At 44.0% G+C, this 27,327-nt stretch overlaps 1 long non-coding RNA gene across 1 annotated transcript; it reads left to right on the top strand.

Annotated features, from left to right (window-relative positions):
• The first annotated feature begins 834 nt into the window (after nucleotides 1-834).
• Nucleotides 835-27,327, top strand: LOC131808315 (uncharacterized). Its single transcript, XR_009344774.1, has 3 exons — nucleotides 835-987; nucleotides 6,735-6,974; nucleotides 24,417-27,327. It is a non-coding gene; the product is annotated as an uncharacterized LOC131808315 (long non-coding RNA).

The following is a 27,327-nucleotide window of genomic DNA, read 5'->3' as shown; positions in this document are numbered from 1 at the left end:
TTAAGAGTCAGAGTGGGGATGGGCGGCAGGGTGGGTTAAACAGGTGATGGGGATTAAAGGTAGACTTACTGCGATGAGCCCTGAGTAATGTACAGAATTGTTGAATCACTATATTGTACACCTGAAACTGATATAACACTGTTAACTGTACTGAAATTAAAATGAAAAACTTAAAAAAAAAACACAAAAAACCACAACGCCTACCCAAAAACCAGAAAGCCCAGGATTGCTCTGAGGCAGAGCTGTCCTACATACTTGGGTTTGTAACTGCCATGCTGACACTAGACTAAGATTAGACTAGATAGACTAAACCATTTCCTGGGAACACCCCCCCCCCCACCCCGCTTCTAAGGAGCTTGTACCTCTGCGTTGTAGAGCACATGCTTGTGTCCCCCCAAATTCCCATGTTGATACCCTAATAATCCCCCATGCAATGGTGGTGGGAGGAGGTTAGGTTTAGAGGAGGTCATGAGGGGGGCCCCTGGGATGGGATTTGTGCCCTTACAAGTAGAGGAGGGGACTAGAAACCTCTCTCTACTCGGTCACGTGAGGACACACACACCCACTAACCCGGAAGCAAGGTCTCACCAGACACGGGATCTGCCAGCATCTTCACCTCAGACCCCCAGCCTCGGAGCCATGAGACACAAATATCTGTTCTTTAAGCCACCGGTCTGTGGTATTTTGTTACAGCAGAGCCCAAGCAGATTCAGACAGTCAGGAACTTTTCTCTACCACCGAGTGTGGAGGGAGGTTGGCAAGATGGTGGTCCAATTCCTGTCTCTTTCCAGAAGCTCAGAGGTCTTCACCCACTTTCCAGGTCTGATGGTGTGTGACGGGTACCCCTCCTGCTCCCCACGGCCTCTCCTCCATGTTTGCTCAAGCCTGGCAGTGATCCCCAGGAGTGTAACCTGCTCCATTGCATTCATCCACCAAAGCTACCCATAAACCCCAAAGCCAAGGAAGGCATCTCAGTCACTTTGGAGGGTGAGTAAGAAGGAAGCGTGTCTCTTCCATGCTTCGGAGGTGACGTCATGCTCTGCCCAGTCTGACTCGATATCTCCTATTTCTCCTGGGGTCTCTAGAATTTCTGGAAATACTAAGTCCCAATTTGACAGTATCACTCGCAGGTTTTGGAGCTGATTGTATCTTGGTGAAGATTTTTAATGTTGTGTTTTTACCTCAAGGCCCTTACTTTGAATGCTGCTGTTAAATAAGTAAACAAAAAGATAAAAAGGATAAATATTGCTTTCTGGATGGGCTGGATACGGCAATGCTGTTCTCCAACACCATTATTTTCCTGCCTCTTGGGATGCGTTAATGACACTCAGAGCTTTTTTGTAACTCTTTGCTTTGTTTGGGCCTTCGGGCACTCATTTTTTTAGAGTATTTATTTGCCATAGCCGTGAGCCTAAACTTATAACATGCATACATATTTAAAATAATATGAAATTTTAAAAGATGATTAACTTGATCCTTAAAAGTTTCAATTCCGCCTGATGCTTCTCTGCCAGGCCTTTTCAAAATTCATTCCTCGCAGTGTTTCATCTCCAGGTTTCCATTAGGTTTTTTTGTTGTTTCTTTTGGCTGGTCTTTCTTGCTCCCCACGCACCCACACAGCGTGCTCCTGTCATTCTAAGCTACTGCTGTTTCTAGAGAAAATTCCAATTTTCCCGCATCCTATCCCTTTGCTTGTGCTGACTTCTCCAGCCTAGAAACGTTTGGATCCCATTTCAAATTATGGACTAAAGGCTTTAGATTTTTCTCTGTCCCTCAACTGCCTTGATTTCCTTCTTCTTTGTGCTGAGGCTCAGCTGACAGAGTTATGCTTATTAAAAAGCAAACAAATCAGGTCATTGCCAGGTTGACTTTCTGGTTGCTCGTGGTGCTTCACTGTCCCGGGCTTCCCTCGCCTGTGAATACAGATAGGGAGTCATTCCAGCATTAAATCCGGAGAGCACTGAGCTGACCTGAGCACCCCACTGTCAATCTTCCATGCAGTTCTCTATCCCAAGTACTTGAGGAGACTCCAACAGGAGGTTCCCACGTAGTTAAACACGTCTCCATGCCTATTACTATTTTCTTTAGTAATAGCAGTTTGCTCATCTCTTTTTCCTTTAAAGATTTTATTTATTTGAGAGAGAGAAAGAACAACAGAGAGAGCAAAGGGCAGAGGGAGAGGCAGACTCCCGCTGAGCAAGGACCCTAGTGTGGACTCGATCCCAGGACACCGGGATCATGACCCGAGTCAAATGCAGACGCTTAGCCGACTGAGCCACCCAGGCATTCCTGCTCATCTCTTTCAGAACTTCCAACATTACATCATGTACTGGGTTTTTTCATCCTATTTCACACACAGACTTGCACAGTATTTTTTATGTAGTAGGTCTGTAGGAAACATTTGAATTTTTACACAGTATGAGGATTCCTTGACTTGATTTTCTTTAGGAAGTGAAAAGAATCTTTTGTATCTTCTCAGCTGAAAGAGAACATGCTGATTTATGGTGACCTTGATTGGAGCTTTGTTTGGAATAACAAAGCCATGAGACCGCTGAGAATTGCCCTGCAGGCAGAACAGAAGTGTGAAGAAAGAGCTGAAAATACCAAAAAAGTAGAAGCAGTAGCTCCAACAATGATACTCATTTTGGAGCAAAGTTTCTGATTAGATGAACAAGTAATAGTTTCTGAGCAAGGAGAAAGTGTTCTCTTTCTTTAATTAATTCAATCACACATTTATGGAGAGGTTACAGCAGTAAAGCTGTGTGTTGCATTTTAGAAGAATACCAGAGAGTGTAAATCATAATACTGGTACTGAGATTACACTTTCAAAAAGCTGAGAAGGTAAGACTGATTAATTCGTCTCTTTCTCCATCTACCCATCCTGCTATCCACTTTGGTCATTCAGCTGTGGCTTACGTACAACAGATGAGTGTTTCCTCACTGTTCTGAGGCGGAAGTCCAGATCAAGGTGCCAACATGGTGCCTGATGAGGGCTTCTTCCTGTTCACAGATGGCTGTCTTCTCACTGCGTCCTCACATGGAGGAAGGGACAGGGAGCTCTCCAGGGTCTCTCGTCTCACTCATGAGGGCTCTGTCTTCATGATTTGACCACCTCCCAAGGCCCCATCCTCAAATATGATCATATTGGAGGTTAGATTCCAACACGTGAGTTTGGGGGCGGGGACAGAAACTTTCCATCTATAGCGCCATCCCTCTTTCCCTCCCTTCTTCCTCCTTCCAGCCCCTACTCTTCCTCCTTAGTCTAAAGCATATTTTTAAATCATTATTTTATGATTTATGGTTGACTTATTAGGATTTTTTAAACAATTTTTTAAAATTTGCATACACCTGACACACAACGTTGCATTAGTTTCAGGTGTAAAACTTAGTAAGTCAACAGCTATATACATTATGCTATGCTCACTGGATGAATAGCTACTATCTGTCACCACACAAGGTTATTACCACACCATTGACTGGATGCTCCCTGTTGTGCATTTTATCCCCGTGACTTAGTAATTCCGTAACTGGAAGCCTGTGTCTCCCACTCCTCTTCACCCATTCTGCTCTTCCTCACCCCCCCCCCCCTTCCCTCTGGCTACCATCACTTTGCTCTCTGTATTTTTAGGTCTGATTCTGCCTTTTGTTTGTTTATTCAATTGGTTTTTAGATTCCACATATGAGTGAAATCATACAGGATTTGTCTTTCTCACTCTGACTTATCTCACTGAGCAGAACTCCCTCTAGGTCCATCCATGCTATCTCAAATACACAATGTCATCACTTTTTATGGCTGTGTAATGTATTAGGATGTCAACAGTGGGCATATTCACTTCCTCACAAAAACCCCATAACCCCCTGGGATATGGTATTATCCTGCACCCCCAGCAGGACAATTAAATTACAAGACAGTGTAGACCAACTTCGGCAAGAGCTTAAGACATTTTACTCCAAACACTCTCTCTCACGTTATTGTCACTCTCATCTAAACTGTAGTTCTTGATTTTGCACTTCTTTTTTCTTTCTTTCTTTCTTATGATTTTCATGAGAGACACAGAGAGAGAGAAAGAGAAGCAGAGGGAGAAACTGGCTCCCGGGGAGCCTAATGTGGGCCTCTATCCCAGGACGCTCGGATCATGACCTGAGATCTTTCCTTGAAGGCAGAGGGTTAACCCACTGAGCCACCCAGGCACCACTTGATTTTGCACTTCTACGTTAAAAAAAAAAAAAAAAAAAGATTTTGTGTTTCTACATTAAAAAAAAAATCACTCAGTGTTTGTTGAGATTTTTCTGAGGTTTGCCAGTATTAGGTGGGACCCAATAAACACATCTATGTTCCTCAGATGGTCAGCAGATGAGACCAGAACATGACATTCTTACAGATAAAGTCATTGTTGGAGAGTGTGCATGAACAAGAAGATTCCCATCTGCCTGCCCGCTCTGCGACCTTTATAGGCCCCCTTGTGTGGGACCTGGCTTGAACCTCCAGAAGGAGGGAGAGAGAGAGGAGAGGGGCAGCTCACCCCTCAAAGAAGGCAGGAGGGAGCCATTAGGCTGCATCTGACCTGTCTTTCTCTTCAAGCTGCCAGTGAGGGAAATCACAGGAAAGGAGTGAGACCATAGAGGGAAGTCTGGAGTGTTACCCACATTGTGCGTAGGAAGAAGGGGCTCCTCAGGAGCGAGAATTTTGAGTCCTAAAACTGGGACAGTCCCAGGCAAATCAGAAGTGTGTCACTCTGGTTTTGGAGGGAAACATCAGAAATGAGAGCGTTGGGGCGCCTGGGTGGCTCAGTGGGTTAAGCCTCTGCCTTCAGCTCAGGTCATGATCCCAGAATCCTGGGATCGGCCCCCCGCCTTGGGCTCTCTGCTCAGCAGGGAGCCTGCTTCCTCCTCTCTCTCTGCCTGCCTCCCTGCCTACTCTGTCCAATAAATAAATAATAAATAAAATCTTAAAAAAACAAAAAAGAAATATGAGCGTTCCTGTCCTAATAATGTTCCCTACATTTTAGTTCTCCAACACAGTAGTTTTCAAACTTGAGCTGTATCAGTGTTGGGCAGAGGGCTGATGACACGCTACCTGTTGGGAGCACAATCCCCGCCCCCCCAGCATCTGATTGCATGGGTATCCCATGGGACCTGGGTCTGCATTTCTAGCAAGTTCTCAGGAGATGCTGCTGTCTCTGGCCTGGGGCAGAGGCTGAGGACATTGCTATAATATATTTAGAAGAAACTATAATCCATCCTCTATTTTTATTATTGTTATTGTTGTTGTTATTTTTATTATTATTACTTTAAGTAAGCTTTATGCCCAACGTGGAGCTTGAACTCATGACCCCGAGATTAAGAGTTGCATGTGCCACTGACTGAGCCAGACTCCTCTGTCCCCATTTGGGAACACCAGCAGCAGCTTCACAGGGCAGTGCTCCTGTCTTCAGCGAAGTTGATCCCCAACCGTTGCTCATTATTTCTCCTCTTGGGCCTTTTTACTCCTTGACAACTCTAAAAACCCTAGCAGTTAAAGTAATTAAATGTATTGGTATTCTGTATTTAGGACTTGTTATTTAGTCTTGATTGGATTTACTGTCCCAGATCATGATATCAGAATTTCTAGAAATGTGATAAAATAGCAACAGTGACTTTCCAATAATATACGCTGAAAAAAATTCCAATAATAAAATGGCAGAAGCATAACCATGTCTGCCAGTTGAGTGTTAAGTTAGCAAATTCCCAGAGAGCATGAATCACCAGTTAAATCACCTTGCAAATTCAGTTACAAAGTTCAAAATCAAGTTCTTTTTCCCTTATGAGTTCAAAGTCCAAAGGCATTACAGTGAAAAGGCATGGTTCTTAATTTCTTATTCTGTTCCATCTTTGTGAAGGGGTCTTGATCCTGCCAGAGCTGGGCCTAGGCTCCTGTTGGCAGCTGCCTCCTGGCCTGCTTTTCAAGGCTTCCTTCAGGGTCTTCAAACTGAGTTGGTTCAATCCCAGGGCTCTGATGTCTTCACTCTAAAAGAGCCCCAGGAGTCCCTGGGACACACATACCTTATCACTGGGCTTGATCAAAACCTTGCCTTATAAAATGAACCAGTTCCCATCCTGTCTTAGCCTGTGCAGGCTGCTCTACCAGAACATCAAGGCTGGGTAGTTTCTAAACAACAGGCACTTATGTCTCAGAGTTCTGGAAGCTGGAATTCTGAGATGAGCATGCGAACATGGCCAGGTTCTGGAAAGAATCCTCTCCCTGGTTGCAGACTGACTTGCTGTGTCCCCACATGATGGGAGGGGCAGGGAGTTCAGGTGGCGGGGGCTCTCTTTTATGATCAGGGATACTGATCTCTTTCATGAGGGCTGGTCTCCCATGACCTAACCACTTCCCACTGGTCCCATTTCCAAATGTCATGGCCTTGGGGATTAGGATTCCAACATATGAATTTTGGGAAGACATAAACATTTGGTACATAGCATTTTCCCTATGCAGTTAATTCAAATAAAATTATGGACTTAGGGTTGCAAAGAACAGAGCAGAGATGGAGTGATGTGAGTGAGAAGGGCATCTCGTTCCAGCCCCACTGGATCCCAGGCAATCTACAACAGGTACTCAGAGTCCATTGTCTGGGGCATGCAAAACCCAGCTTGTTAGGAACGTAGAGACACAAATATGTCTTCAAGCTCATTATTTCTCCCTTTACATTCTTAATGATTTTTAAACAAAGGGCCTGAATTTTGTTTTGCAGTGGGCCACACAGATGATGTAGTCTGTCCTGCCACAGTCTTTGAAGTCAGACTCAACTGGGAGAAATCTTCCGCAGTGAGCTTAAGAATGGCACTCAGCTGACCCCATGAAGGAGAAAAATACCATTGCATAAATCCCATGTTCTCTGAGAGACAAAGGGACGTTTGAGACATTGCTCCTGTCTTGCAAAGCTGAGGAATTTGCCAGAGAGGCAGTCTTAAATCACTTAGGTTTGTCTGAGGTGAGTTTCCTTACTCTCATATTTATTTCCCTTTTGAGGTCCAAGTTTCAGTGGATAAGAGGACCAGTGAAATGAGGAAGACAGAGACTACTGATTCTGGGCTCTCGGTATAGCAAGTGTCAGTGACTATCACTTGGTTTTTGCAGACACCCAAAGGTGGGCAGAAGTGGGGAGGGCTTTCTAGTTTAAGGAAAAAAAGAAAAAAAAAGGAAACACTCCAGGTGTGCCTTGATTGGGGGCTGATGGCATGGGAATCTGGAGGTGCCTAACCAGAAGCTGAGTGTCCTGTGTAATTGGTTAGGGATGCATTTTGACTTTCTCTAGTTGATCTTAAGTTGGAAGCAACCACAAAAATGAGAAAGACTGTCAGTTACTGATCAAGTGCTGGGTATTTGCAGCTAATTGTTGCAGGTATTATTACTTGGCTTCCCGTCCAGGGTGGATTCCTGGGTGGTTTATTATAGGTAAAGAGTTGGCCTTCTGGACTAATTACTTGCTGCAGGTTGTGGGCCAGAGTACTATTTTTATATATAGTCTGGCCATTGTTGATTCATGTATGTTGTCTCAAATTTCTTTACTTTTTTTTTTTTTTTAAATGTCTTATTTGTTTATTTGAGAGAAAGATTATGAGTGGGGCAGGGGAGAGAGGCCAGCAGGATGCACACTCAGTGCAGAGCTGGATATGGAGCTCGATTTCACCACCTGAGATCATGACCTGAGCTGAAACCCAGAGTTAGATGCTTAACAACGGAGCCTCCCAGGTAAACCCTGCTGTTTCTCATTCCTAATGCTTGAGGACTAGGGTGAGGCTGCCCCTCATTTACTGATGTTGTTTTCAAACTGTATTATCTGATGTAGATGCTGACACATTCTAGATCCACGGCGCCTGATTCCCTCCTTCTTTTGTTGAATTGTGCTGGACCTGAGACACCCTCAGCCAATTCCTACAGCAAAGGCAATACCTATGCCTCTTCCTATCTTAACCGGGTTACTGAAACATCGTGCACATAGCCGTTTTCTTTTTTATTGTGGTAAAATCCATATAACATGGAAGTCACCGTGTTAGCTGCTTTAAAGTATACAATTCAATGGCATGTGGCACATTCACAATATTGTACAACCATCGCTGCCATCTACTTCCAGGTATTTCTAACACCTCCAAAAGAAGTCCAAAGGACTGCCCATTAAGCAGTCCTCCCCATGGCCCTTCCCTAGTTTCTGGCAACCACCAATCTTCTTTCTGTCTCTATAGATTTACCTGTTCTGGGGTCAGCAGTTCTCAAGCCCAGGGGTTTCAAATCACTTCCCTGGTCTTTGAGTTTGCATTAAGATGGCATGTTCTCCGCACAATAAGCGGTCCTATGACTTTTTATTTGTGTGTCAGTAAAGCCTGTAGCATTTCACTGGGTGATGCTGCAATTTGGCTTCTGTGATCTAAAAGTCAAGGTCACAAATGATCTAATAAATTTGAAAGAGGATTTCAACTCCCTTCATTTTGACTTCAATCTTTCTGATTGACTAAGTTCCCTTTCCAGCTTATCTCAACTAAGGGAAAAGACCCTGCAGGCTAAGCATCCCCTGATGGGAACGGAAACTACACCAGGTAATAACGATTGCCTTAAACCCCAAAGCCCTGTGTGATAGGCCCCAAGATAATGATCGACCTGTTACTGCTCATCTGCAGTAACCGACCTTTGTCTCCCATTCTTCTCATATAAAACCTAGAAGTGTTTTCAGCACTTTGGAGAGGGTCTTTGAGACACTAGTCTGCTGTCTTCCCAGTGTCAACCTCACTAAAACAAATTTTTTTATTTCACCACCACTGGTTTCTCTCTACCTTTGGATTTTATCATCAGCATGCAGCTGATCCTGATCTGTTAGGGTCCCCCTACACCAGGTGCACTGTGGCTGTAAATTCAGAGTCCACTTGAGACCTCCTTGGAGGGCAGCCCTTAAGGGCCATGGACCCCAGTGCCTTCCAGACCCTTCTCTGCTCCTGAATATATTTCAGAGGAACAGAGAAAGGCAGGAAGTCTGGGCAGCCTATCACGTTGCTTCCCTGGACCTCACATTTACAACAGCAGTTTGGTGTCCTAGCCTTAGTGTTCTGTAGCAGCCAAAGCACTTGGCTCCTGTAGAAAGGTCTGGACTAGAAACCTAATGGAAAATACAATAAGATGCAGCCAAAAAGATTTGCAACCCTCTTGTGCTAAGAGGCTTGAGTGCAGAAAGACAATCTATTTTTTTAAAATTGAAATTTGGCTTGGTGTTAGTTTGCCTAATTGGTGTCTGTATTTGGTTCTAGAGGAGGGATTTGTGTCCCCAGTGCCTTTAGGAAAGAGTAGATCCCTCAACAGATTGGGGTTTGTTTAGAAGGATAAGAGGGGTATGGTTGTTGGCTCGGTGTTCTCCTGCTCTGAGGAAGAAATGCATTTAAAAATAATCAAAACAGTAAGTCTACAATTACTGTATGTGATAAGTCATACAAAATTTGGACGTGGGGATGGGAAAGGCTCTGGATCTGAAGGATGAGTGAGAATGAACATATGGTGAATAAAGGGAAAGGCACGCAGGCTGATGTGTTAAAAATCACGTTTATTAAGACTTTAATAGGACATTTGCTGCATCTGGGGAGGTGGGGTGGGGTAGTGGTTCAGAAAGTGAAATTACAGCGTCATATCTTCTCAGGAAAGCTAAGTAGGACCTGGATGCAGGGGTGGGGGACCTACCTCCTTTCCACTGGGCTTCCTGGGCTTCAGCTGCAGAATTGGCCTCGGGCAAGACTAGGCATCCCTGAGCAAGAAGGGGTGGCATGAGGTCCCCTAGGAGACTTATTTGGTGAAGACGAGAGACAAGGAAGGGAGAGCATTCATTCCAATTCATGCTCTAGCGTCAAGTTAATTGAGTCATGCTGCCCACAGCGATGCTTGGTGATGGTGATTCAAACAGCTGAACCAACCGTCCTTTACTGCACAGGAGTTGGGAGCTGAGAATAGGATTTGAGATTACAAAAACAACAACCCTCCCATATGTTAGACATCACACATGCCAAGTACTTAGCCTTGGTCACATTCAAAATGGTGAGTAGCTTTTTGCTACGATATGATGATGATTATTATTTGCAACTAACATGCTTTTTTGATTTTACTATTCTTAAGAGAATGCTTAATGATTCGTTCTTGTAAAACTAAATCACTTTCTGGTATGATGTTATTTGCCAAATGGATAAAATGTAAAAGAACATCTTTCACTGAAATTTCATCCTTCTGTTTTTTTTTTTTTTTTTTTTTTTCACTCTGCTGGCTGTAAATGTGCCCCTTTCAAGTTACCACGTGTGTCTAGGACCAGCCTAAGCCAGGACTCAAACTGGGAGGGCTTGTAGGCTTTGCCTCATTTCTTTCTAACATCGTCTCCTCCAGTTCCTGCTCAGAATTTCCCTGGTATCCCTCGTCACAAGGCTTGTCTCCCTGGAAATGATCCTGAATTTCAGGCTCTAAATAGAAAAAGATACTTTGCCATGAGCAAGAAGGACAGCTTCCTAGCTGACAAGAGGCCTCCTGGGAGAGCATTAATTCAGTGACACGTTGGCCTGGGGGACTCTTTCTGGCTGGCAGCCTCCGACACTGGATTTTGGTAGTAGACAGACATGATTGACTTCTATTAGGATAGAGCTGGCATCACAGATGACAAAACCCAGCCCAAACTAATTTAAGCAAAAAAAGTAATTTTGGGGTCCATGCAACTTCCATCAAGGTCAGGCAGAGGGACTAAAACTATATCCAAGGGCCCTGGATCTCAGTTGCTCATATCCACTTGTCTCTGTTGAGTTTAATTTAATTCTATTGGCCAGTTCTATGCAGGAGGTGAGATGTCTGGTGGCAGCTCAGCCTTATGGGGTCCCACCTCGGTACTGCTGGTGGTACTGTCTTTCCAGGGCCTGCTGGGTCCCATCTATAACGATCACTGTCCCTGGGAACAACTGAAAGCACCAAGTGTATATTTTTCATCCTTTCTCTTTAAAGCTTCTACTTCTAATTATGTTTGAAATATGAGTATATAGCCTGATTTTTTAAAAAACAAACAAACAAACAAACAAAAAACCAAACCAAAATCTTCAGGGGCGCCTGGGTGGCTCATTTGGTTAAGTGTCTGACTCTTGATTTCAGCTCATGATCTCAGGGTGGTGAGATCGAGCCCCACATCGAGCTCTGTGTTGGGTGCGGAGTCTGCCTAAGATTTTCTCTCCCTCTCCCTCTGCTCCTAACCCCAACATGTGCATGCTGTCTCTCTCTAAAAGAAAAAACCCCACAATCTTTTGTATTTTACGTGAATTTTAAAATTGCCTCCCATTTACTCTAAGTGCTAATGATTAAGTTTAAACATATCTTCTTATTTTGTGCTATTTGTCTCGCTGTTCTTTCTTTCTTTTTCTCTCCCTCTCTCTTCTTTAAAAGATTTTATTTATTTGACAGAGAGAGAGAGAGAGAGACAGAGACAGAGATCACAAGTAGGCAGAGCAGCAGGCAGAGAGAGAGGGAAGCAGGCTCCCTGCTGAGCAGAGAGTCTGATGCAGGGCTCGATCCCAGGATTTGAGATCATGTCCTGAGCCAAAGGCAGAGGCTCAACCCACCGAGCCAGCTAGGTGCCCCTCTCTCTTTTGCTGCCTCCCTTGGAATGTATGTATTTCGGACTTTGATTCTCCACCTTACAATTACATTGCTTGAAACTTACATATTCTCCTTCTATTCCTTTGGAGATTAGCTGTAACATGCATCCTTCACTTATCAAATCTGAAGTCAGTAAGTTTACTTTAGAACACGTGCATTCCATCCACCCGCCTCCTGATTTCTTTATACCATGGCATTTAATGGATATCTGTAGACCCCATAAGATATGATCTTTATAATTTAGAGTTTACTTTATTTTAAGTTTCCCAATTCATTTCATACTTTCTTTGCTCCTCATTACTTTCCTCTGGGATCATTTTCCTTCTGCCTATGGATATGTGTGGAGGCTCTTTATCACTGTTTACTCCCAATGCCCCTGTCCTTCTCCCCCCATTCCCAGAAAACCACTCGTCTACATTCTATCTCTCTATATTTGCATATTTTAGACATTTCATATGTCTTTACATATATGTGGTCTTTTGTGATTGATCTCTTTCCCTTTTCGAGGTTCATCCACATTGTAGCATCTCTCAATATTTAACTCCTTTTCATTGTCAAAAAATATTCCATTGTATGGATATGACATATTTTATTATCCATTCATCCATTCAGGAGATGGACACTTGAATTGTTTCTACTTCTGCACTATTATGAATAATGCTACTATAAACACGTTTGTATACAAGTTTTCACTGCTCTTAGATACACACCTAGCAGTGGGACTGCAGGGTGAGAGGCAACTCTTTGTTTAACACTTTGAGGGATGGCCAACCTGTTTTTCCAAGTGACTGCACCATTTTACAAGCTCATCTGCAACACAGAGGCTTCCAGTTTTCACACATCCTTGCCAAACACACATTCTTATTTGTCTGTTTGACTGTAGCCACCCTAGTGAGTATGAAGCCATACTCACTGGGGTTTGGGTTTGAATTTCCTAATGGCTAAAGATTCTGAAGGTATTATCATGTGCTTATTGGCTACTTGTATATTTCCTGGGGAGAAATGTCTACTCAGATCTTTTGACCCTTTTTAAAACTGGTTTGTCAGGACACCTGAGTGGCTCAGTGGGTTAAGCCTCTGCCTTCGGCTCAGGTCATGGCCTTGGGGTCCTGGAATCAAGCCCCGCATCAGGCTCTCTGCACAGCTGAGAGTCTGTTTCCCCCTCCCTCTCTGCCTACTTGTGATCTCTGTCTGTCGAATAAATAAATAAAAATCTAAAAAAAATAATTTAAAATTGGTTTGTCTTTTTATTGTTGTTGACTTTTAAGAGTGTATGTGTATATATATATATCTGGATACAATCCGATATATATATATATATTCTGGATATAATCTTTCAGCATATATATGACTTGCTACTGTTTTTTCCTGTTCTGTGGGTTATTTTTTCATTTTCTTGATGGTATACTTTGAAGCATAAAATAATTTAATTGATGAAATCTATTTTCTTCTTTTTTAGCTTTCTTCCTTCCTCCCTCCCTCCCTCTTTCTTTCTCTTTCTTTTCTTCTGTGTTTGTGCTGTTACGGTCATTTCTAAGAAGTGTTTGCCTACACCAAGGTTATGAAAATCTACTCTTATGTTTTCTTCTAAGATTTTAGAAAATACTAGCTCTAACATTTAGGTTTATTTCCATTTGCAGTTAATTTTTACATATGGTGTAAGGAAGTGTAGCAACTTAATCCTTTTGCATGGGGCTGTCTAGTTGTCCCAGCACCATTTGTTGAAAAGAAATGTGTATTTCCCTTTGCAAGAAGCAGAAGAGATCATACACTTTTGATAAGTTCAAAAGAGAAGTTAGCAGTCCGTTCAATGGATATCTGGGTTGAGACCTAAGGATAATGAGGATGATATAATGAAGGAGTATAATTAGTGAATAATTAAATTACTTATATTTTCATTTTCTTTAACTATTGATGAATGTTTACTTTGTATCAATGAACTACGTGGTGGGTATACTCTGGGTCTGTTAGTTACAACTCATTCCAACTCCCTCCTAGCATTCAGCATGTTGGAAGGCCTTGGGAGGATAATCTTTCCAAGTGATTCAGGCTCTACCAGTCAGATGCATTCGCATGAAACTTTGGTTCAGAAATGAACCAAGGGGTAGGAATTTCAGGCTGTGGTGGAAACAGTACCATTCTGGAACCCAGAGCTGAAAGTATCAATTCATATAAATTCATATATATATATATATATATATATATGAATATTATATATAAATTATATATCACATATATTATATGATATATATAAATTATATATAATTATATTTATAATTATATAAATTATACATATATAATTTATATCATAATATAAATTATGATATATATATAAATTCATATATATATATATTTAGTGTGAGAGTGTGTGCACACATGCATGAATGGTGGGAGGGGGCAGAGAGAGAGGGAGAGAGAGAATCTTAAGCAGGTTCCACACTCAGCATGGAGCCCAATGCAGGGCTCAATCTCACGACCCTGAGATCATGACCAGAGTGGAAATCAAGAGTGGATCACTTAACTGCCCGAGACACCCAGGTGCCCCTCATTTTCTGTTTCTTATGAACAGCTTTCTGATATAGTGGCTTTCTGACTCTGATCTGTGAGCTGGCAAAGGAGAGGCCCCTTCTTGTTCTGCAGCTTCTTGGTGGTAGGAGAGGCAGCAGTTCTCTTGGTAGTTTACTTCTGTGGTGTGTTTCTAAGTGTCCTTGAAGTTCAGTTTTACAATTTCTTGTGAGCCTATGAGTAGCCTACAAATTTCATTCTACTTAAATGAGCTAGAGAAGATTCTGTTGCCTGCACTTAAGAAGACTGATTAATAGAGTAATTGGTAACAGAAGTGGTTACTTCTCTCTCTCAAGGAAAAACTCTCAAGGAAATGGAAATCTGAGATGAGCTCTCTGGCTCAGGTAGGTTTGAGAATACAGAGGTACCTGTTACCATTAGCAGATGGAACACTGCTGTCTTCACCAACCTGTAAGACTTAAACTGTCATCTGTGGTCACCTGGGGGCCCACTGAAAACAAGATGTAGGCAGATCCAGTGTCTGCTATGATAATCTGCCATGGAAAGGATAAGAAATAAAATAAGTTTTAGATGGGCTGTTTTCTACTAATTGGTGCAGGGAGCTTGAATAATTAAACTAACTCAGTGATTCAACATCTCCATTTAAGACATGCAATTTCTATTACTGCCTTTGTTCATTTGGATTTCTGCAGAAGCCAAGTCAAATGTAAGTTGTTTCCTTGGGATGAAATGCCAAAAACAGCAGTAAAAAGGTGAGTTGGGAGAGGGATAGTAGCCAATAAAAGGTGCATTATCAAGTAAGCTGTCTATACAGGCAACTGGAGGTCTTTCTTAGTGGAGAACTCTGGATGGTAGTCTAAAATGTGCCTTAGTTCTCTCACCTAGGGGTGAGGAAGATCTTGTCAAACATGGATGAATACAGAGTGCTTCCAGGGTGATGCTGTCACTCCTTGGCACTTCTAGCCTTCCTTGTGTGTGGGCAGAATGGGATGCACCAGTCCCAGGAGGTCTCAGGCACAGAACCATTAAGGATGGCTTGTGGAAACTGGGTTGGCGTGCACAAAATGGCAAGTGCTGAGGGGGTCAGTGTAGAGCACCAGCCGAATCTGGTACATTTAAATAAACTTACAATAAATTGCAGATCGGGCCTGAAAACAGCATAAAATTAGACACAGAGACTGGTTCCATGGATTTCTGATTTATAATGTAGTTGAATTCATAGCCTTGCTCGATTTCTTAGGTGAAAGTGAGGGCACTGGTTATTAACGGCTGAGATCCAGAGAATTTGAATGATGACATTTGATAAGGCTCAAGTGAGTCATATTATCCTGATTCTCCCAACCTCACTGAACTGCCATTGCCAGGAGAAGTAAACCTACTGCAGTCTAATGAGGCTTTGTTAGAAGACCAGGCAGTAGTGACCCGAAGTAGTCTCTTTGGGGATGTTAACTCTTCCACCATAATTGACCTATAATCATAGTCAGATCCCAATATGCCTCAGGGGCTAATTACACAATCATATCTGGGAGCAGAAGTCTAATGTACTAAAAGATTTATAGGATTTAAAAATTTATAGTAGCACAGCCCAGATGAGTATGTGTGGGAGAGATTCCAAGGGTGATAATCATGATTTCTGGTCCTGTTGAATTTATCTGTATGCATCAGCTTATCAAAGATTCTGCATCTAATTAGCTACCATGTGTACTGGAACAGGTTTGTTTCCAACTGTAAGTTGGAAACCCTGATGCATGGAGAAATTTATTGTTCAGAGTAACACTGGCATCTTCAAAAAAACACCTGTAATGCCTACCCTTCATAGTCAGAGATGGAGATGAGAGTTGCTGCTCTTGAAATGGGCTCCTGATGACAACAGAGATGATGAGCTTCTACGGGGCTGAAATCAAATAGCGACACATCACTGACAGACAGGCAGGTACCATTGCTGTAATAGGCTGCAGGGGTGAGGGTGGTCGGGTGGTAAGTAGCATGTTTTGAACCACAGAGATCTTTGGTGGTGAAATCTTTGGGCAGTCCACTAAGTTTACACTTGATCTGTATAACCAAAAAGCACTAAGCTTGGCAAAACAAGATTTGACTTGGGTCAACATGGGTGGAAGTCATGAACTTCTCAGACTTGTCTCAGTTCACGGACCAAAGTTCCTTGAATAAACGAGGGAATCAGGGGATCCTTGAAGAAGAGCCCTCTAGTAAGAAGACAAGTAGAAATTGTAAATCTTTCTCCTATTCTTTTTGTAAGGGATCTGTAGCCACTTACTAGAAGCAAGAAAATACCCTCAAATTTCTGGAATGGTTGGATTCTGGCTCAGAGTCAAAGGACTTAGGATATCACTGTGGTCCACTGGTCAGAAGAGGGCTTCTTATGAGGGTTATGAGGTAAAGAGAGATTTAACCTGAATCTTGCCATGTCACAAGGTATCTTCAATCTAGTGTTAGTTTATTTTCTGAATCTAGGGATGGAGTGGGCATACCTAGCTATCAGGGGGAACCTCCACATCAGCTCTGTGGAGTAAAGCCTAGAATTTTAGAAAAGGGCCAGGACAATTCACTGATGTGTCAACTCCTCACCAAAATTGTACACCAAAGGAAATAGCCACATTCATTGGCAGGAGGGGTGCAGACATCAAATGTTGAAAGATTTAGAAATAGTGAAAGAACTTTCTTTTTTTCTTTTTTTTTTTTTAAAGATTTTATTTATTTATTTGACAGACAGAGATCACAAGTGGGCAGAGAGGCAGGCAGAGAGAGAGAGAGAGGAGGAGGAAGCAGGCTCTCTGCTCTGCAGAGCAGAGAGCCCAATGCAGGACTCGATCCCAGGACCCTGAGATCATGACCTGAGCTGCAGGCAGAGGCTTTAACCCACTGAGCCACCCAGGCGCTCGTGAAAGAACTTTCATCTGTGTAGAAGACACATGGTTCTTGGAATGTAATAGTAAATTATCATACACCTAATCCTGCTCCAGGGAAAGCCAAGGTGATCATTTTACCAGAATTAAATCAGCATGGCTCCTGATTTGGTATGAAGTTACTATCCTGAAGATTGTTTTTTTCCACCCTTCTATTCTAGTCAGCAAGAAACACTAGAAGCAGTTTTCTATATTCTTGATGGCCTAAGGACTTCATTGTCTCACAATCTCATAGAATATCATGCTGGTCTACTACAATGACAGCGTCAGATGATATACGGCCTGCGATGTACCAGTGATGGGGTTTTGAGCAAAGCCATACCCTCCTTTGGAATGTAATCGTTTTCTTTAAGGAAAGCTCTAGCTTGCTTTTGGGCCCTGGCAGAGACTAACCACTGCACATCTGTTGACCATTTCAACTGAACTTTCCTTCATGGATTGGGTATTATCTGAACTATAAAGCCATCCCTTGGAATATATGACCATAACTTTCAGTGTATGATTAGCCCTCCCTCATCACTTGGGGGTGGCATGAGGTCTTATAGGGGCAACTACGTTGAAGAACATGTGGTTCGCAGTGTCAGGTTGGTTAATCCTAGGGTACTGTCTTAAATCTGAACCCACTGCTAAGCCTCCATGGGGAGTTTCTGATGGTTGGTCTGATCAAGCAGGAACATGTCTGAACTCGGTTTACAGATGGTGTCATAGATATGCTTACACTGTTGTGAACTGAAGTGTTGTGTCTGTGTATTCATATTCAGGTATGGCCTTGGAGGACAGCAGAAAGGAGAATTTCTTTCAAGAGAAAATTGAAGTGGGATGTGTTGTCTGTTTTCCTGGACAGAAAGATGGCCTGAGATCAGAATGTGTACCTTTTCATGGGCTGTAGTTTACTTCTGGCCAGACAGACAGAGATTTGGAAAGAAGGAGATTAGAGAAGAAAAATGACAAAAAGCTCTAGGGAAGAGAATGTGGGTATGCCTCTCAAAATAGTCTATGTGAATGTGAGAATGTTTGCTACCCATGTGGTGTTTCACTAAGGGGGGGTGCTCCCTTGGAAGATGTCTTCTTGTAACCAAGTAGACAATTAATGAGCTCTATTCCTACCAATCAGCCTCTTTCCCCTGCCATCCTAGTGGTTTTTGGTGGAGCAATGGTAGACAAGGTGAACCAAGCAGCCATGGGTGGAGGATGAGAAAGACGGGGCTCACGCCTTGAGTGATGCTGACCTCTTCCACTAAAGCTGAGCGGGACCAGCTGGAAGACTTGATGCAGCCCCCAATCCTGGAGTGGAGGAAACCCAGCCAGCTACTCAGGGCCATTTCGATTACATTTGAACTTTTCCATTGTGGAGGGGTCAGTGACTCATGCTTCCTGAAACAGACATTAACACTGGGTATGATGCTTCTGCGACATCAAGAGGGAACTTACTAAATGCCTCATTCACGGTAGTGGTGTCCCACAAAACATTTTCTCTGGCCAAGGAAATTATTCTACAACCTCCTTCCTTCTGCCAAGCTCAGTGAATTCATTGATATTCAAAAGGTGCTTCATCACCCATATAATGGGGAGCTTTTAGCATGATGAAATAACCTAATGGAGATCTAGTTATGGTATCCGTTATGAGCCAGCACCTTGAGAGGTTGGAATGTTGTCCTGCAGTTTGCGGTATGTGCTTTTATTCAGTGATCATAGATGGCAGTGTTTTTCCACACCAAGAAAACGAGTATCTGGGAACCAACAGCTAGTAACAGAAGTGGCACTATCATACCTACTCACAGACTTGTACATATTTTGCTTCCCATCCCCACAACTTCAGTCTTCAATGGGGATGGTTTTTTTCCACATGAGGGATACAGCGATGGTCCCGTTGAATGGGAAGTTGGGGCTACCCTCCTACTCATATCACTGGGTGAGCCTGCCAGAACAAGATGACCATGTTGGCTGGGGTGGTGAATTCTGATCATCAGGGGGGCTATGTTGTTGCTGTTACACAATGCAGGGAGGGGCCAGTGTTTCTGGAACTCAAGATTGTCAGCGTGCCTCTTAGGAGAGCAAGTGCATTGATCAAAGTTAATAAAAACTGTAGCAAGACCACATAAATGAAAGCACAAAGGTCTCCTACTTTTTGCGATGGTAAGTCCAGGTCATGCAGAAGATGGAGAAGTCTTGGCAGCAGCAAGACTTTGAGCAAATGCGACTTGGATGGATAGTGGGGAAGGAAGAACCATAGACATCACCCCAGGTCTATCCCACCTCCCCGCCCCACCACATTAGATGTGCACTGTGGTATTATAACTAAGAGATACCATTGTGGAAAAGAATTCCAGAAGACACTGTGTGGATGCAAGCCCAGAAATCTGAAGGAGAGTTTTGAAATTCTATAGATCTTGAAAATGTGGTATTTTAGCCAATTTAACCCACATTTCAAGTAACATGGAGTCTCCACTTAATATCAAAGATTTGAGAAGCAGAATTTTGCGCTATAGCTTAGACCAAGAGGGCTTTTTAGGTCACCCAGAAAGTAATTTAGTTTGTTAGAGTCCAAAATCCAAAGAAATGATCACAGTGTTGACTGTCTTTCTGAAGGTAGGGAAACAAAATGAAACGTCTTGCTTTTACTTTGGAGGAGACATTCCAACAGGCCCCCCAATTCTGGAACATCAGAAGCTGAGCTGGCAGGTGCCTTATTTTTTTGTATTTATTTTTATTTCTCTCTCATGTGGGTGTCTAGACAAGGTTTCTGGGAACCTATCATTTCCTGCCCTTAGGATCCTAATCATGATATTGTTCATGCCGGTAACAAGTGTGATGTCCTCTAGGCTGGGCTCCTGGGGCAGCATAGGCCCCAAGGTGTGGTTAGGGCATGCAATGGGAGCTGTACATAAGTCACTGTTAGATTATACCACCTACTTATCCTCTGATCATCACTGTGACGGTCCCTGGTTCCTCTTCTCTTTAGGGCGATCGTGACTTCCTCTTGATTGTCAGTGCCTCCCTCCTTTAAAACATCCTGGTGCTTCCTGCACCAATGTCTTCCTCAAGGACCCTTTGAAAGCAGAGTGTGTGAGCGTGTGTGGGGAGATGGAAGGAACACAGCCTCTTTGGTAAAGGCAGCTGTAGCCTATATTCAGCCTAATCTACAATTATGTTCCATCCTATTTGGTTGAGTACTCTCCAAACCCCCTTCCATGAATATTTTTCAGATTCTGGATGTGTCAAAACCACATTTCTATGTCTCTTTTTAGATGTTCTGTCTCTGGGATTTGAATCCTGAAGGACAGGTTGTCCTTCTAGAAGGTTGCTGGAGCTGAGGATCCCTGGTTCCTAATCTTCCTGAACCCAGTTATCCAATTCCCGAGGCTACACAGTATCTTTTGTACATATTTCCTTCTATGGGAGCCAGAGTCCTGACTAATGCCAGAATGGCACTAGATAATAAGCTTTCAACTGCAGGATCCCAGAGAAACATGAATTATTTAGGACTTATATTGAGCCAAGCTGGGAAGGACTGTGGGATTCTTAATCATTCTCTAAGGTGAGAAGTCAGCCCAGGGGCTGTGTGTTGACAAAACAGCTCATTAAATCATCATCCATGGTGCCAACAGGCTGGGGGGCCCACAGAGGGTAAATCCCCGGGTACCAGGAACCTATGGAGAAGACCAAGTAAACGGGACTGAGATTCTCCCAAGTATCACTTGCTTGACACCAAGAGACAGATCCCTAAAGTCTTTCCTCAAAGAGCAGAGCCCTTCTGTGATCATAAAACAGTTTCCTACTTCTTGTCACCATTTATCATGCTCACTTTTCCTCATTGCACACTTGACGACAGGGATCTGAACTTGGCCCTAGGGGAAGGGGACAGGGTGAGCTAGCTGAGATGCTCAAAGTAGTTTATAAAAGAAGCAGCTTAAGAGCTGGAAAGGAAATGCAGAATTTTCTCTTTGCTCATCCCAAACCTCTTTGGCTTAGCTTGGGTCATAGTCCCATCCCATCTGCAAGGGGAATGGGTTCTGTGTTTGAGAGCACACCAGAGTCACCAAACCAGCGAGAAGCAAAATCCCCTAAAGGGAAGTCATGGGGACAGAGAGTATAGGCAATGATCTGCTTGGGGAACCAACGCTGGGGTGTTTGTCACAGTGGCCATCGGGCACCTGACCCGAAGGTGGCCAATTCCTAGATGAAGACAAAGGAATTAGGGCTAGTGTTCATTGAGTGCTTCTGTGTGTGAAGCCTCCCACGGGGTGCTTTATATAAATCATCATGTTTGGTCCTCATGACATTTCTGGGCTGCCGGTACCATAGGAATCCCAGTTTACAGAACAAGAGCCTTTTGTGGTGGACTGGGTTTACACAGTTGACCCACAATGCCCCAGCCACATGGGAGGGGAGCTAAGCTGAGGAGACTCATGGTCTCCGGTCTCGATCCTTCACCGGACCATAGTGGAAAGACACAAAAATCAATGGTAAGAAGGGAACAAAAGGGGCATGCAGAGGTAAGCAGCGACAGACAAGCACACGGAGAAGCTGGCCCCTAGAGCAATTAATTGAGGGTCCTAGAATCTAGTTCTAGTCCACTTTACAGCCTTAAAATAAATTGGCCAATAGAAAGAAAAAGAAACATCAACAGAAACCAAGTGAAATAATTTCTGATTTCACTGAGGATGGTTTGGTAGAATTTTGTTCATTGTCACAGAAAAAGCAAAGAGGGGATTAACATATTCCTGGCAGTCAATGTTTTCAGCCTCAGGAGAGGGACCTCCTGGGGTTGCTGACCAGTGAGTCTGACAGCAGAGAGGGAGTCCCAGTGTGGTCAACAGAGGGGAGTTCCAGTCCCTGGGCATTGGATACTTCAGGAAAGAGTATCTTGGAGAGGGGGAGGAGGGGTCTGCCTGGAGGCTCCATTGAACTCCAGCCAATGGCAGGGGCCCAATGCTTCACCATTCCAGAAATGCCCAGGGGACAGAGGGGCTCTAGCACAAAACACCTGAATATATAGTCCAGAATCTCTTTGAGGTATAACGTCTTTCATATAAAGCCCTCTTGGTAGCTTTTTGAAATATCCACGACTACCTTTTCCTTTCCATTTTTATTACTCACAGTGTCCAGACATTCCTCTAGTCACTTAGTGGACGAGACCAGCACCGAAACTCAAACACATTTAAAATTTAAATTTTCAGGCTGCTGACACATGTTCCATCAGAGGCCAGGATGCGTGGGCTGTGTTTGTTTGCAGAGGCCCAGGGATGTCACCACCTTAGAGAAAAGATGGATATTAAAATACAGAGTTAATCGTAGCAGAAATAGTCTACTTTTCAAAGGAAGTCCTTGTGCAGGAAATCGAAGGTGTTCAACCAGCCAGTGGTGGAGCGTCTGACCAGCTTTTACTGTATTTTTTTTATTACATTAAGGCACATTTATAATTTGGACAGAGAAAAAAATTAGCCATAATTCCATTATTGTAGTGCCTTAAAACATTCCTTATGTGTTCCTTTGTTCCCATGGTTTCTGTTGCATAAAGCCCTCTGTTTTTTCTCCACCTCACAGGAGAGGTGGACATTCCTTCCTGTTATCATTTGATAGTTACCATTATTTTACATCTAAAGCTCATCCAAGACTTTGGCTCGCTGGATCCCAAGTAATAACCTGGGTATAGTTCAATGGTAGAGAGTTCCTAGTACCTATTCCAAAAGAACCCCAGATTCATATTGGAACGCGACTTTGCTGTCTTGAGTGTAGGCAGCTTTGCCTTAAAGAACAGAAGACAAATAGAAGGAGGAAACTCCCAAGACATATTAAACACAGAGAGTAAGCCTGCTCATAGCTTGGGAGATACAGGTGAATCTCGAGGGCGTGTTAGGTTAGACAATGCGCTAGCAAGGGGCCCGCGCACCGGCGCAGAATCCAGAAATGTGATAAACGTGGATGGAGAGTCAGCGACCGGCCGGTCACATGGAAGTGTGTGTGAGTGGGAGACTCGTTGGCACCAGCCAGAGGGAAGTGATGGTGGAGAAGCGTCATGGCCCTCAGGCTGGCAGCTCTGTCACCCGTAGATGGGTCCAGGATGCGCTGAAAGCCCCATGGCTGCTCGCAGCCAGCTGCAGGGGCAGACATGGTGGTCTCTCTGGAGACAGAGTCGCTGCGTTTCTCCAGAAAAAATGAGCATGTGTCATTGGTTCCAGGCACCTCCCTCTGTTGGACCCCTGCCCCACCCCAGCTCTGACCTTTGCTATCACCCCTTCTGTGGGGAGGGCTGCTATGGGAGACAGGGATAAAGGGAGAGGGAGGTGTCTGTCCTGCCCTGCACGTTGCTCTGCTGGTTACCCCCCCACACACACCTCTTGCCTTTGTGGCTGGTGTTGTGTGTTAAATGTAGTTAGTAAACGGTGCACTTCTAGCATTTTATTTTATTTTTTAAGATTTTATTTATTTGACACAGAGGGACGCAGTGAGAGAGGGGACACAAACAGGGGGTGTGGGGAGGGAGATGCAGGCTTTCTGACACACAGGGAGCCGAACGCAGGGTTCGATCCCAGGACCCTGGGATCATGACCTGCGCAGAAGGCAGATGCTTAACTGACTGAGCCACCCAGGTACTCCTGCTTCCAGTTTTTAAATTTGGTCTGTGGGCCTTTTTATTTCTGATGGCTGAGAGGGCATACTTGGTGGTGCACGTGAGGGCCATCATTGCATCAAAGAAATCATTTCCCACAGGACAGGACATCAGAAGGTGTCTGGGCCTGGGCACAATGGTCATCATCCCAAACTGGCACAGTTTTCCCAGGAAAGCTCTTTTGAGTTTACATTCTTTGTATGGCCACAGACTGGAACTTCAGCTAAAGATGTAACAAATTATTATGCAAATCCCCAAAGGCAGATCATTTAAAACACACATACCTTATTCTTATTTTTAAGAGTGTACTAAAAAATCTCTGAATGGGTTTAAGAGCAAGGGGTGTGCTTGGTACATTTGTACATCTGTTTTTCATTTGAATCCATGGATGCTTAAAATTTCTTTCTTTCTCTCTTTCTTCCTCCCTCCCTTCCTTCCTTTTTTCTTCCTTCCTTCTTGAGAGTGGGGGGGGGGGAGCAAGCAGGGGCGGGGTGGGGGAGGGGCAGAGGGAGAGGGAGAGGGAACCTTAAGCAAACTCTACACCCAGCATAGAGCCTGTTGCGAGGTTTGATCTCATGACCCTGAGATCACGACCTAAGCTAAAACCAAGAGTCAGACCCCTAATGGACTTAGCCACCCAGGTGCCCCTAAAATTTTAATTTTACATATAGTACTGGTTTCTAAAGATGTTCTTTGATTCTATACATATTAGATTTCAGCTCTTCACAGAACACCCACATCATGGCATATGACAGAAGTTGACGTGGTTGTCCCTGCTGCGGTGACACTGGATTCCCAAACGGACTTGCAGAGAGTGTCCGCTGTGCCACCTCTAAAGGACACTGCTGGGGTTGAGCTGATGAGGAGAGCCTGAAGCTGAAGTCAGCGTGGGGGCAGAGCACCCACCCTGATGAAGCACGTGTGAAGTCAGCCGTGGGACGAGCGTCATGCTTCCTTGTTGCTGTGCGAGTTTCAGAATCCCCACCTTGGAAATCAGCAGGGAGAATGAACATAAATGCATGAGACATTCTCACCAAACACTGACATGTGGATGGCCCCAGAGAAAGCCCCAGGTACTTGGTGAGGTCAGAGGCTCACAGCCCTCTAGCCCCCCAAGCAGTTGTCACCTGTCCGGCTGTGGCAGCCAGCACCCCTGGGTCCGGGGAAGTGCGAGCCATTGCTCTACCAGTAAAGGACTCGTGAGGTTCATGGTGGCACAAAGCCAGCCAGTACGACACAATTGCCAGAGCAGTCTGGTGTAGACCGGGTCACCGGCATGGGGGTCAACGGGGCTGCATCCTGGAGGAGGTGGGGCTGTCTAGTGGAATTGGAGATGGAGCCTTCATCCAATTGAAGACTACTCATCTTGCCGCTGTTGCTTTAAAAGTGCACAGATGTCCTTCTGCTCTCTCCTCTTCCTTGTTACTGATGAGAACCTGGCTTGTTCCACAAGACACTTAGGACCTGAGCATCTCTGATTTGTGGTAGTTAAGTATTCCATAACTACTACTACTACTACTACTACTAATGATGATGATGGTGACATGTGAATTCGTGTGGTGCTTGATCACTCCCAAAGTGCTGATATTTGGAAACTCAGCTTTGCATCATGGCAACCCCGTGGGAATTCTTGTCTTTAATACCCCCACACCCCCTGATTCTCACCTGCATGTCAGGTGCTCCTGAGTCTTGAGCCCATAGTTGCCAGAGGCCAGGTCTCTGCCTCTGACCTCAGCATGGACCTCCCAGGCCCCTTCCTTTCATACACTTCACCCAACCTTCTCAGTCCTGGGCTTTCCCGGGGGACCCTTTCTGTCCCTCTCCCACCGGATGAGGCCCTCCTCGCTTAACCAACCTCACACCCAGCATATTCCCTCACAAAGCTTGTGTAGTGCGTGCTTGCTCATCTGTGGGACTGTGCGTGGTCACTGCGCGTGGTCTGGTAGAAGGTTGGTTTGGAGCCGAGTTCCATAGGCAGGCTGGTGTGTGCAGACACAACTTCCGGCTCTGTCCAGGCCCCCCAGTTGGAGCAGGTGTGGCTTCAGCCCCCTGGCCTCACGCCACGTGGTGATGCTGTCGTGATAACATGGATGGGCCACTTTAAGCCCATGGAAGAGGGCCTGGGACGCTCGCAGCAAGCAGTGTTGTCATTACGTGAGGGCTACACGCGGTCCCTGCTGAGGGTGGCTTCATGCTCCCAGGGACTTTGGCTCCTGTTCTCCATTGCGTCCCCAGTGCCCACCATAGCACGGGCACATGACAGGCTCTTGATAAACATCTCTTGAATAAAAGGATGAAATGGATGAGTTCAAGGGGGAAAAAAAGATTGGTTCCTAAAGCCCAGACAAACATGGTTACCATTTAGACCTGCTTTAGGGGAGGTAAGAAAAGAAGTGCTCTGCTTTTGGGCCGGTATGATGGGAACCACTTGTCATAGCTGCGACACGACACCAGGCATGCTGCTGGCTGGTCCTTTATTCTGAAGACAAATGATGGGTCTCTTCATGTAGCTGGGGGGCATGTGGGCTGCGGACTCTGGGGGAGGAGAGTTGTTCTTCCCTGCTTTATACTGATCTACAAGATATGTCCTCCCAGAGACCAAAACCTTTCTGAGGGTAGACCTTATCTTATTCACTGTTGCATTCCCTCGTGCTTGGCCTAAAGCATTATACCTGAAAATATGTTGACTTGATTTTTGGTTTCTTAGTGGATAAAAGGGTAGGGAAAGAAGTCGATAACATGAGAGTGGAAGCTGACATTTAAAAAATTCTTTCGGCTTTGCCATATAAAAGCCCCACAACAAAAAGAGTATACAATATATTCTTATATGGTCAAGGACGCTGGCTAACTCCGTCCCTCTTCCAGTGCCCGATAATCTCCTTTTTCCTCATGGGGTTTCCTGAGCTTCAGTCCATTTCTTGGTAAACATTAAGTGAATTTTGGTCTATTGTTTTGCTTTTAAATGAGAATGAATTTCAAGTAGAAATTCATGTAATGTCATGTAGATGAAATTAGCCTGATTGTAATATTCCAATACTTTTATGGTTTAAAGGAAATACAGTTTTGTTATCTGGGATGGTTTTCTAATGATGAAAAGAGAAAATGAGAGCTTTAATTATCAAAGAAAGAACCATGCAGAGAATGGTCTATGTAGACATCTTAAGTAGAAGAAAAAACCCAACAACCCCCCAAGTATTGCTGTTTCTTAATTATGCAGTCTCAAGATAAGTGTTAGAATAATTCTTTTATTAGAGACTCAGCGTCTGTGAGAAATTCATATTTTTGTTATTTACTTGTAAAGCTTTTAAACATCTCTTACTTAAAAGGAATGATAATAAGCCCGAGGAGAGCAGCTCACCAATCAGTCTCTAAACTGATACAAATAGGAGCTGTAATCAGGTTAACCGGCAGTACTTGCTTCCTCATCTAGAAATTTCTTATCGGCTTTGGGACTGCTCTGCGTGAGCAAAGCTGACAAGGTTCCTGCTCTTGTGGAGTTCATGGTCTCAAGAAGTAACCAGAAAATGAAAAGCAAATAGTCACACACATATACATATAACTACCTCTCTTTTCTTCTCTCTTTTTTTTAAACTACTTTTCATAGTAAGTGTTTCAAGGGAGGA

This window comes from Mustela lutreola, chromosome 9, assembly GCF_030435805.1.
Source record: "Mustela lutreola isolate mMusLut2 chromosome 9, mMusLut2.pri, whole genome shotgun sequence".
NCBI lineage: Eukaryota > Metazoa > Chordata > Mammalia > Carnivora > Mustelidae > Mustela > Mustela lutreola.
Note: the sequence above shows the minus strand (reverse complement) of the source record. Positions and strands in the feature narration are given on the sequence as shown.